We start from the raw sequence: 9,564 nt of genomic DNA, 5'->3' as shown, positions 1-9,564 counted from the left end.
TTAAATGCATCCTCACAAGTGCCAAAGAAATTCAATAAAGTTTCAATCAGGATCTTATGGGGCAAAGACGGGATATTAACGAGTCCAAAAGAATCCAAAACGGATCTCAAAAGCCTCCAAAAGGGAAAAGGACAATCAAAAGGTGGGAATGAGAGCCAAGGTGTTATTATCCACACTTGTTAATCTAAAGCTATGTGGAGATAAGGGATGTGGTCCACAAGCCTCCCATACAAAAGATAAGGTGAGAGGAGTGGCTCTTAAAAGTAGAAACAGCTTTTTCAAAACCTAGGGTGAGTATTTTTCGAAAACTCAAAAAAGAAAGAATTTTTGTAAAAAGGGCCCTTCTGGATTATTGAAAACGGCAAGATGAACAACTTTGTAGTTCATAGTTTTTTCATTTGAGGACAATAAGAGAGAGTTTTTTGCGTTTTTTTGCAAGACTGCGCTGGAGAGAGGGGAGAAACTTCTGTCTTCCTGTCTCATGAAGCTGCATGCAATCCTCAGTCAAAAGAATCTCTCCATGCTCTCCTCAAGGCTCATCTCTCTCTCTCTCTCTCTCTCTCTCTCTCTCTCTCTCTCTCTCTCTCACACACACACACACACACACACACACACACACACACACACATGCGCGCATGCGCGCGCGCACACACACACACACACACACACACACAAGTCTCTATAGCTATGGTTGTTCAAGTTTATATATTTAACTATGCAGGTTACTACTTCTTAATGCTTACATATCTTCTTTCCGACCTGATTCTTGCTTAATCCACATAGACCCTAGCACCCACAAGGTATTTAGGGCCTTGGGATTGAGTTCAACAAGGTGTTTTAGGTGAAAATTGTAATCATAGACTCTACTAAATTTTTTAGCTTTCATCTCTTCAATTTGTGTAGACAAAAGTGCGATTAGCCAATAGTATTGATCAAAGACTCTTATGAAGAAGAAGAATTTATTAATACAAAGTCCTTTCAGAGGGGGGATCGGCTCCAAAAAGTTCGACCCTCAACTGGTGTTGAATTCTTCTTCTTCTTCCTCTCTCTCTCTCTCTCTCTCTCTCTCTCTCTCTCTCTCTCACACACACACACACACACACACACACACACACACACACACACAATTTCAATACATTTGTTATGCGTGATTGAATCTAAGTTAATGCATTCTCTGCAATTGTCATGCTCAAATATGCTCAATGTTACACAATTGATTGATTACTCTAGTTAATCTATAATTTCCGCTGCACCTTAGTCCCAATTTTTCTGACATTGGTATCATAGCATATCTAGGTTATCTCTTTCTTTTTGAAGAAAGGGCGTTTCTAGGATTGAGCATGACCAAGGGTGTGTAAGATCCAAAGAGCTTTCTGTTGATTAACAAAGGGGAATAACTGCGATTGTTCACACAAAATAATTATAGTTTACAAGGAACTACTGATTCACAAAGCACCATTACTATGGTTGAACATAATCAAGAAGAGGAGAGAGTGATTGAGTTCACCAGTTTGGCTTTGCACAATGATGCCTCAACTGCTTATGGAATTTGGGTAGTAAAATTTCTTGTGTGTAGGTTACAAGAAGCTATGGAAAATCTTGCTTTGCAGGTTGTAGTCCAAACATAACTGCAAACTAGAAATGTTATTGTCTTTGCTCCCAAAGAGGATTCTCCTGTGAAGTCTCGTAAAAGAGACTTCAAAAAGAGGAAATTCTATCAAGCGGAATAAGCACTCATCTGCTACAAGAAGAGGAAGAATCCCTCAACGTGAGGCAAAGGGAAAGAAGAAATACAAAGATACAAGAGAGAAATCTCCTGTGAATGAAGAAGATAGTCACGTGTCATCTGATGCAGATGTACATCCTAGGAGACGTCGAAGAATTCCCTCACCATCACCTCCCTTTGGGGAGAGAAGATCTTCAAGCTCTCATTCTTCTCATCGTTTTGGGGAGAGTGAGAAGAAGCCTAAGAATAGACGTAGAAAGAAGAAACCATCTAGCTCTTTGTCATCATCAAGCTCATCTAGTTCTAAGAGTATCTCCTACTCAGACAACAATTCTTCTAAAGCACACAAGAGGAGAGGCCATCGGCGCTCTCATGCTGCCTAGAAGAGAGCATCTCGCCTAAAAAAGTTCAAGGAAGGAGGTAAAAGCATAACCTTCCTCTCCTTCGATGAAACTTTTGGCAATGTGGACAAAGTTTTAATCTTTATCCAACAATTTAATGATGTTACCATATACATGTGGTAGTGATGTGTGTGAACACACTACGATCGTCAGGGCATTTTTTTCCTCTTTAGGAGGTTTTTTTCCCCGGTGCATTGTATATATGCCCATTCATTCTAGGACTATCTATCTTTCCATTGCACAATAAGCAATACACTCTCTATTGTGTGCCTTGAGCTTCCTTCGTCTTCTCCAAGCTTTGTGTGTTTCTCTGCAACCCTAATTCCAACAATTGGTATCAGAGCAGGTTGCGTCCTCCCATGCTTAGTCGTCAGCAGCTCCAAAGACGCTTGCTCATTTTCTCCGATTTTAGTGAGCTTTGGCGAGCGTTTGTAGGTCGACAAAAATTTTGGGCAGGCTCGTAGAGCTCAGTCTGCTCAAATTTCTAATCCGGGCTCATTTCGGCCTCTGTTTCCATTACAGCCAAGTCTGCACAGGCAATTTTGTCATTTTGCAGAATTTTTGTCAGTGTCAAATACTGCATAACAGGTAACATACAATCTACTGCGGGTTGCGCTATATAGCATGTGCTAGTCTCACTCAGTTTCTCCTCATTTCGGGCAGTTTTCACATTAGGTGCATGCATTTTCCATGGCTGACAACAACACAGATGTGTTCAAAATGTTTGCTGTTGAGGACAGATTGGATGGGGACAATTACCCTATGTGGGCTTACATGATGCAACATGTTCTTGTGTCAAAGGGCGTTTGGAATATTGTGCACGACATTGATGTACGTCCTTGTTATGAGGATGTAGGCGATGTTGAGGATGTTGCAGGTCATGCTGCACGGATTGCTACTGTAAGAGTTGTTTTGCCTACGGCAGAACAAGCTCGTTGGGATGTAAAGGATGTGCAGGCTCATGCATTGCTTGCGTTGTCTATGAAGCGCACCATTACTCCTCACATTCGTTCAATGAAATTTGCAAAACAGGCTTGGGATATTTTGGCTGGCCTTTATGCAAGTCGCAATGAGGCTAAACTTTAATTGCTGTGTAAAGAGCTGGAGTCAAAGATTATGCATGAGAAAGATGATATGGACACTTTCCTTGCTGGTATAAAGGATATCAATGAGCAACTTATTTTTGTAGGTGAAGTCATTTCAGACAGTTCCTTTGTGCAGACTGTTCTTGATGCCTTACCAGATTCTTACCAGACTTTTGCTAGTACTTGGAGACTTATGACCCAAGGAAATCCTGAAGTTCAAGTTTGATGCATTATGCACATTGCTGTTGCAAGAGTCACATTTTAGAAAAAAAGAGGACTAGGTAGCGTGGAGTTGAACATGCTTTTATTGCTTCTCAAAGAAAGGGTGGTAACAACAATGCGACCACTTCTTATGGTTCTGCTGCGAGTGGCAAAACTTATGTTCCTAATGCTTCTGCTGGCAGCAATTCATATAGAAATTCTGGTGATAAGGGCAAAAAGAAGATGCGTTTGCCATTATTATAAAGCTAATGATCACTTGATCAAGCAGTGTCCTAAGTTGAAAACCAAAGAGGCTAAGAAGAAAGAGGGTGGTTCCACTGCAAATGCTGGTTCCACTACAAATGCAGCAATTGTTGAGTCCTTTGTGAAAGGAGACTGTGATGCTGATGTTGATGCAGAATGGGCTTTTAGTGCAGAGTGCACTTACAATCCTGTTGTCCATGATGCATGCATGTCACTTGCTGCAGATTCACATGTGTGGTATTTTGATAGTGGTGCTACAATGCACATTACCTCACATCGTGAATTGTTCACCTCTCTTGAGTATGTCCCTCATGGGAATTCAATCACTTGTGCCAACAATGCCTCTTATCCGATTCAGGGGGTTGGAAAGATTGTGCTTACTGCTGCAAATGGCAGTTATTTCACACTTCTTGATGCACTTTATGTACCTCGGATCAAGAAGAATATTTTGTATGTATCTGCACTTGCTAGACTTGGACTTGTAGTCAAATTTGTGGATGACAGATATAGAGTTCATGGTCTCAGTTTTGGTGATGAAATTGTTGCATCTGGCCTTTTGTGCCATGGGCTGTATAGGATCACTTTGTATGAAAAGTGTGGACAAAATTTTGCAAATGCAGTTGTAGATTCAAGGGTTGTTTCAGATGCGAAACTGTGGCATGCACGTTTTGGGCATCTGAATTTTGTCAATTTGCTACATTTGTAAAAATTTGATATGGTTGCTTCTTTGCTGCCTCTTGAAGCACCTGTCAAAAATGTTTGTGAAGGCTGTATTTTGGGTAAGATGCAGCGTTCGAAGTTTCTAAAGGATGGTTCAGTTAGGGCCACATGCAGGTTGAAGCTTGTGTATAGTGATGTTTGCGGGCCCATGCAAACTCCGTCCTTGGGCAAATACCTTTACTTCGTGACTTTCATTGATGATTACTCCAGGCATGCATGCGTATTTTCGCTTAAAGCGAAGTCCGAAGTTTCTATGTGCTTCAAAAAATTTATGGCTATGGCTAAAAATGTCTCAAAATGTATGATCGAGGGGGGGAGTATATGTCTCATGAATTTAATGCATTTCTGGCTAGTCGTGGGATAAACCACCAATGTACAATGCCTTATACACCTCAGCAAAATGGTGTTGCTCAGAGGAAAAACAGGTCACTTATAGAAATGGCACGATGTATGGTCAAAAGTCAAGCTTTGCCGCATTCTTTTTGGCTTGAAGCCATCATGTGTGCCACTTATGTACTTAACAGGTGTCCCACAAAAGCTTTGCAGTCTATTACTACATATGAAGCATGGCATGATAGAAAGCCTTCTATTGAGCACATGCGTGTTTTTGGTTGTTTGGCATATGCTTTGGTGCCACAAACACAGTGCAAAAAATTGGATGGTAAGGTATCAAATGTATTTTTGTTGGTTATAGTGCTGAAAGCAAAGGTTACAGGTTGTATCATCCACAAACAAAGCGTATTCAGGTTTCACGGGATGTAGTGTTTGTGGAAGATTCTGTTCAACTCTTGTTGTCATGTACTAGAGACAGTAATGTAAGCTCACAGGACATTTATGACACTTTGTTGCCTCTTTTCAGTGGTGGAAGTTCGAATGTAAATTCTAATGAGGCAAATGTATAGCCTATGGGGGTTTCCAAAAATGTTACAGATCAGCCTATTACTGATGCAGATGTACATGATGTACTTGATGAGGAAAGGGCTCAAAATGAGTAGGCTAGAGGTATACCAAAATTGTTGGTGCATACATTGCGTGACAGGAAATTGGATGCACCTTTGTTTAGTCATACTCGTTCAGGCTCTCGCCATGCATCTTATGCATCAGATTGTTATGCTTTGGCTGTGTCTAGCTTACATGATGTTGAGGAACCTATGTCTTTTGATGAAGCACATAATTCAAAATATTGGATGGCTACATATGATGCACTTATAGAAAATGACACATGGACTTTATGTGATTTCCCTCCTGGAAAAATGACCATTGGTACGAAGTGGGTTTACAAGTTGAAATGCAAGCCAGATGGTGAGATCGGTCGCCATAAGACTCGACTTGTTGCTAAGGTTTATGCACAACAAAAAGGCATATATTATGAAGAGACCTTTGCTCCCACTTGTCATATGACTACTGTGCATTTTCTATGTGCATTGGCAACTCATTTTGGTTGGGATGTGCATCAATCAAACATTGTTACTGCTTTCTTGAATGGTGACATACGCAGCCTCGCGGTTTTGTCAAGAAAGGACTAGAGGACAAAGTGCGTAGATGTAAGAAGGCTTTGTATGGGTTGAAGCAATCTCCTTGTGCTTGGTATGAGAAAGCTGAAACTCATTTGGTCAAACAAGGCTTTCGTAACCTTCCAACAGAAAGCACATTGTATGTAAAGCGTGAGGGTGATCAACTTCTCATTGTGGTTCTTTATGTAAATGACTTGCTGATCACTGGACCAAATGCCAGACATATTGATGAATTTAAGGCTGATTTGAATGGTACTTTCAAGATGAAAGATTTGGGGTTGTTGCATCATTACTTGGGTATACTGTTTAAGCAGTGTGATGGTGGTATTGCCTTGTGTCAGAAAAGTTACATAGAGACATCTCTATGTAAGTTTGGACTTGAGGATTGCAAACCTATTGCCACTCCCATGGAAACACGTTTGAAATTGAGTCTCCATGATGCTGGTGATCCTGCAGATGTCACTCTTTATCAAATGTTGTTGAATGCGTCATTTATGTATGCAACACGAGGCCAGATATTCAGTTTGCAGTCTCAAAGGTCAGCAGATTTATGCATAGCCTAGGGTCTAAGCATTGGCAGGCTGTCAAGAGGATTTTTCGCTACCTTAGTGGCACTTTACATCTTGGCTTGTTTTATCCCAAGGGGGGATCATTACCGCCAGACTTACATGCTTTTTCGGACTCAGACTGGGCTGATTGTTTTGACACACGAGTGTCCACAAGTGGTTTTTGTTTCATGCTTGGAAGTTCATGTATATCATGGTTGAGCAAGAAGCAACCTACTGTGGCAACTTCTAGTTGTGAGGCTGAGTACAAGGCAGTCTTCACAGCTACGATTGAGTGTCTATGGCTCAGACGCCTTATGGCTGATCAGGGCATTGCCAACACTATCTACACTGACAGTCAGAGCACATTGGCAGTTGCGAGGAACCTAGTTTTTTATGCTCGCACAAAGCACATTGAGGTGCATTACCACTGTGTCAGGGAGAGGCTCTCAGCAGGGGAGATCAGCTTGGCTTATGTGTCAACACAGGACAACCTTGCAGATATTTTCACAAAGGCATTGTCTCCTGAGAAGCTCGAAGCTTTCCGCAAAGCTTTGGGCTTACTCCCCTTTGTGGACTGATCATGTCCTCAGGGCATGGCACTTCCCTTTACTCATGTGCTAGCTCTTGTTCACCGCATCACTCCAGGGGGGATTTGTTACCATATACATGTGGTAGTGATGTGTGTGAACAAACCAGGACCGCCAGGGCATTTTTTCCCTCTTTAGCAGGTTTTTTCCCCCCGTGCATTGTAAATATATGCCCATTCATTCTAGGGCTATCTATCTTTCCATTGCACACTAAGTAATACACTCTCAGTTGTGTGCCTTGAGCTTCCTTCAACTATCTTTCCATTACACACTAAGTAATACACTCTCTGTTGTGTGCCTTGAGCTTCCTTCTCCAAGCTGTGTGTGTTTCTCTGCAACCCTAATTCCAACAGATGTGGCTTTTGGGTATACAATTTTTTTGGAGTCATCCAAACTCCGACATGTTGCTATGCATCTCCAAAAATCAGCCCGTCAGTGGTGGGCAAGCTTACGCTCCAATGGAGAAGCTCCAAAGACTTGGAAAACATGTAGAGTTGCTATCATGAAGCAAATCTTATCCAATGGGGCTTCTAACCAAGTACTTATGGCATGGCAAAGGTAAAGCTTGATGATGGAGAAAACATGTAAAAATATGTGGAATAGTTTTGAGATCTTCATCTTAAAGCTACAGTATACAAGCGCATCAACTTCTTGGAGCAAAAGTAGTAATTATGTGTTGGGCTTCCTGAAAATTGGAGAAACCATATCAATACACAAAGACCTCGGACCATCTCGGAGGTTTTCCACCATGCAATGGTAGCCTCCAACACCTTCATGACTCCTTTGACAAACCAATAAAAGGTTATATTGTTGCTTACATGATATTTGTTAAGGATGTTCCTAAAAATAATGTTGACTCTTCTAATGGTTCATTAAAATTAGAACGTGATTTCCATTCATTTCTAAATGAACATGTTGATCTTTTTATCGATGGCATTCCAGGAGAGTAACCTCCTATAAGGGGGGATGATGACCATAGGATTGAGCTTATACCAAGAAGCTCTCCTCCTAACAAGCCTCCATATCGAGTCTCACTAGCTCAACAAGAGGAGATTATGTCACAAGTTAATGCACTTGTGCAAAAAGAAATGGTTGAGCTTATTTGAAGCTTACTTGATAAATGATCAGTGTTCAGGGCTTGCTAACAAGCTAGTTTATGATTAATGTATGCCAAATATGGCTTTAAAGGGCCAACAAAATGCCTTAATGATACTAAAAAGGAGTATTCTTGAAGTGAGCATAGGTGGGAGATTATGATCTAGAATTGCAGTGCTTGACGTTCTCTACCAGCTTGTCTTCACGGCTCGTTGATTGGAGCTACGGTAAAGAAGTTATGGTAGTTTGAAGTCGAGATGTTTGCAAATCCGTACCAGATTGGGCAGGTGTTGATGAAGGGTCAACGTTGATATGAATGCATGGTCCTAAAGTGCTCACTTTGTGGAGCAGGTTGGTCTTTTCAGATCAGCAATCAGAGTCGTGGTTGCCAAGATATCGTAGGTTAAAGATTCACCAGGGGCCAGTTTCGTACCAGTTTGGTCGCCTTGATCGGTGTGCTGTCTAGGAGTTTCAAAATTCATCCAGGTCTTGGAATGCGGGAGCAGTAAGTGCTTTAGGAGTATCATGTCCGGGATGCCATCTCATGCAGTGCTTGGTTGGCAGTAGTCCTGATTGGCAGTGCTTGGCTAGCAAGAATAAAACTCTGACACTCTTTAGCCGAATGTGATGCACTTTAGAGAGCACAATAGTGGATTGTTTTTAAAGGTCATCTCTTTCGATACGGCACTGTTCAAGACCTTGATACAGGCAACAAAACTCATAATGAGATTGCTCGACAGGGGATGCTGGAGAAGGATGTCAAGCAAGGCGGTGCCTTGGCCGATATAAGCATATTAATTTAACGACGAGCTTCCAATGTAAAATGATGTCTACGAGAACATGTTGACTGTTGAAAATGCCATTGTGGCTATGTCCAAGAAGCTTTGGATCTTCTAACCGTATGCGAAGGGAAGGCCTTTTGGCAAAATCTATTGCCTATGCTTGCAACTTGAAGGTGAGGTTGGCCATGCCGCCTATAATGGATTTGAAAATGGGCAAGGGCCGCAAATGGGATCGCCACCCAAGAAAAATAAGGGTAAGCGAGTGTGAAGGGGAGAAAAAAAATAAAGAAGAGGAGATGGCGAGCGGCAGTGGGTAGAGCGCAGGACGGGCAAGGTGAGCTTGCGCTATGCCGTAGAGGGCTCGTACGCCTTCGACTGTGAAGCAAAAGTTGACATGCATACGCGGGCGCCCCTTTTTGGCACTGGACCCGTTGGATTTCATGCTGGTCTAGACCCTTCACCTGCCACATCATCCCCCCTATTCCCACAACGACAGCACCGTCATTCTGAAAATAGGGGGTGCTATATATATATATATATAAGGGGGAATTTGCATTAGGCATCAAGGAGGAGGAGAAAGGAATGTGAGGGAGCCAAGGGTATTATGGAGATTAAAGGGAGAAGAGGGAACTCAACGAGCT

The sequence above is a fragment of the Adiantum capillus-veneris genome, chromosome 11, assembly GCF_014529385.1.
Source record: "Adiantum capillus-veneris isolate H3 chromosome 11, ASM1452938v2, whole genome shotgun sequence".
NCBI classification, from domain to species: Eukaryota; Viridiplantae; Streptophyta; class Polypodiopsida; order Polypodiales; family Pteridaceae; genus Adiantum; species Adiantum capillus-veneris.
Note: the sequence above shows the minus strand (reverse complement) of the source record.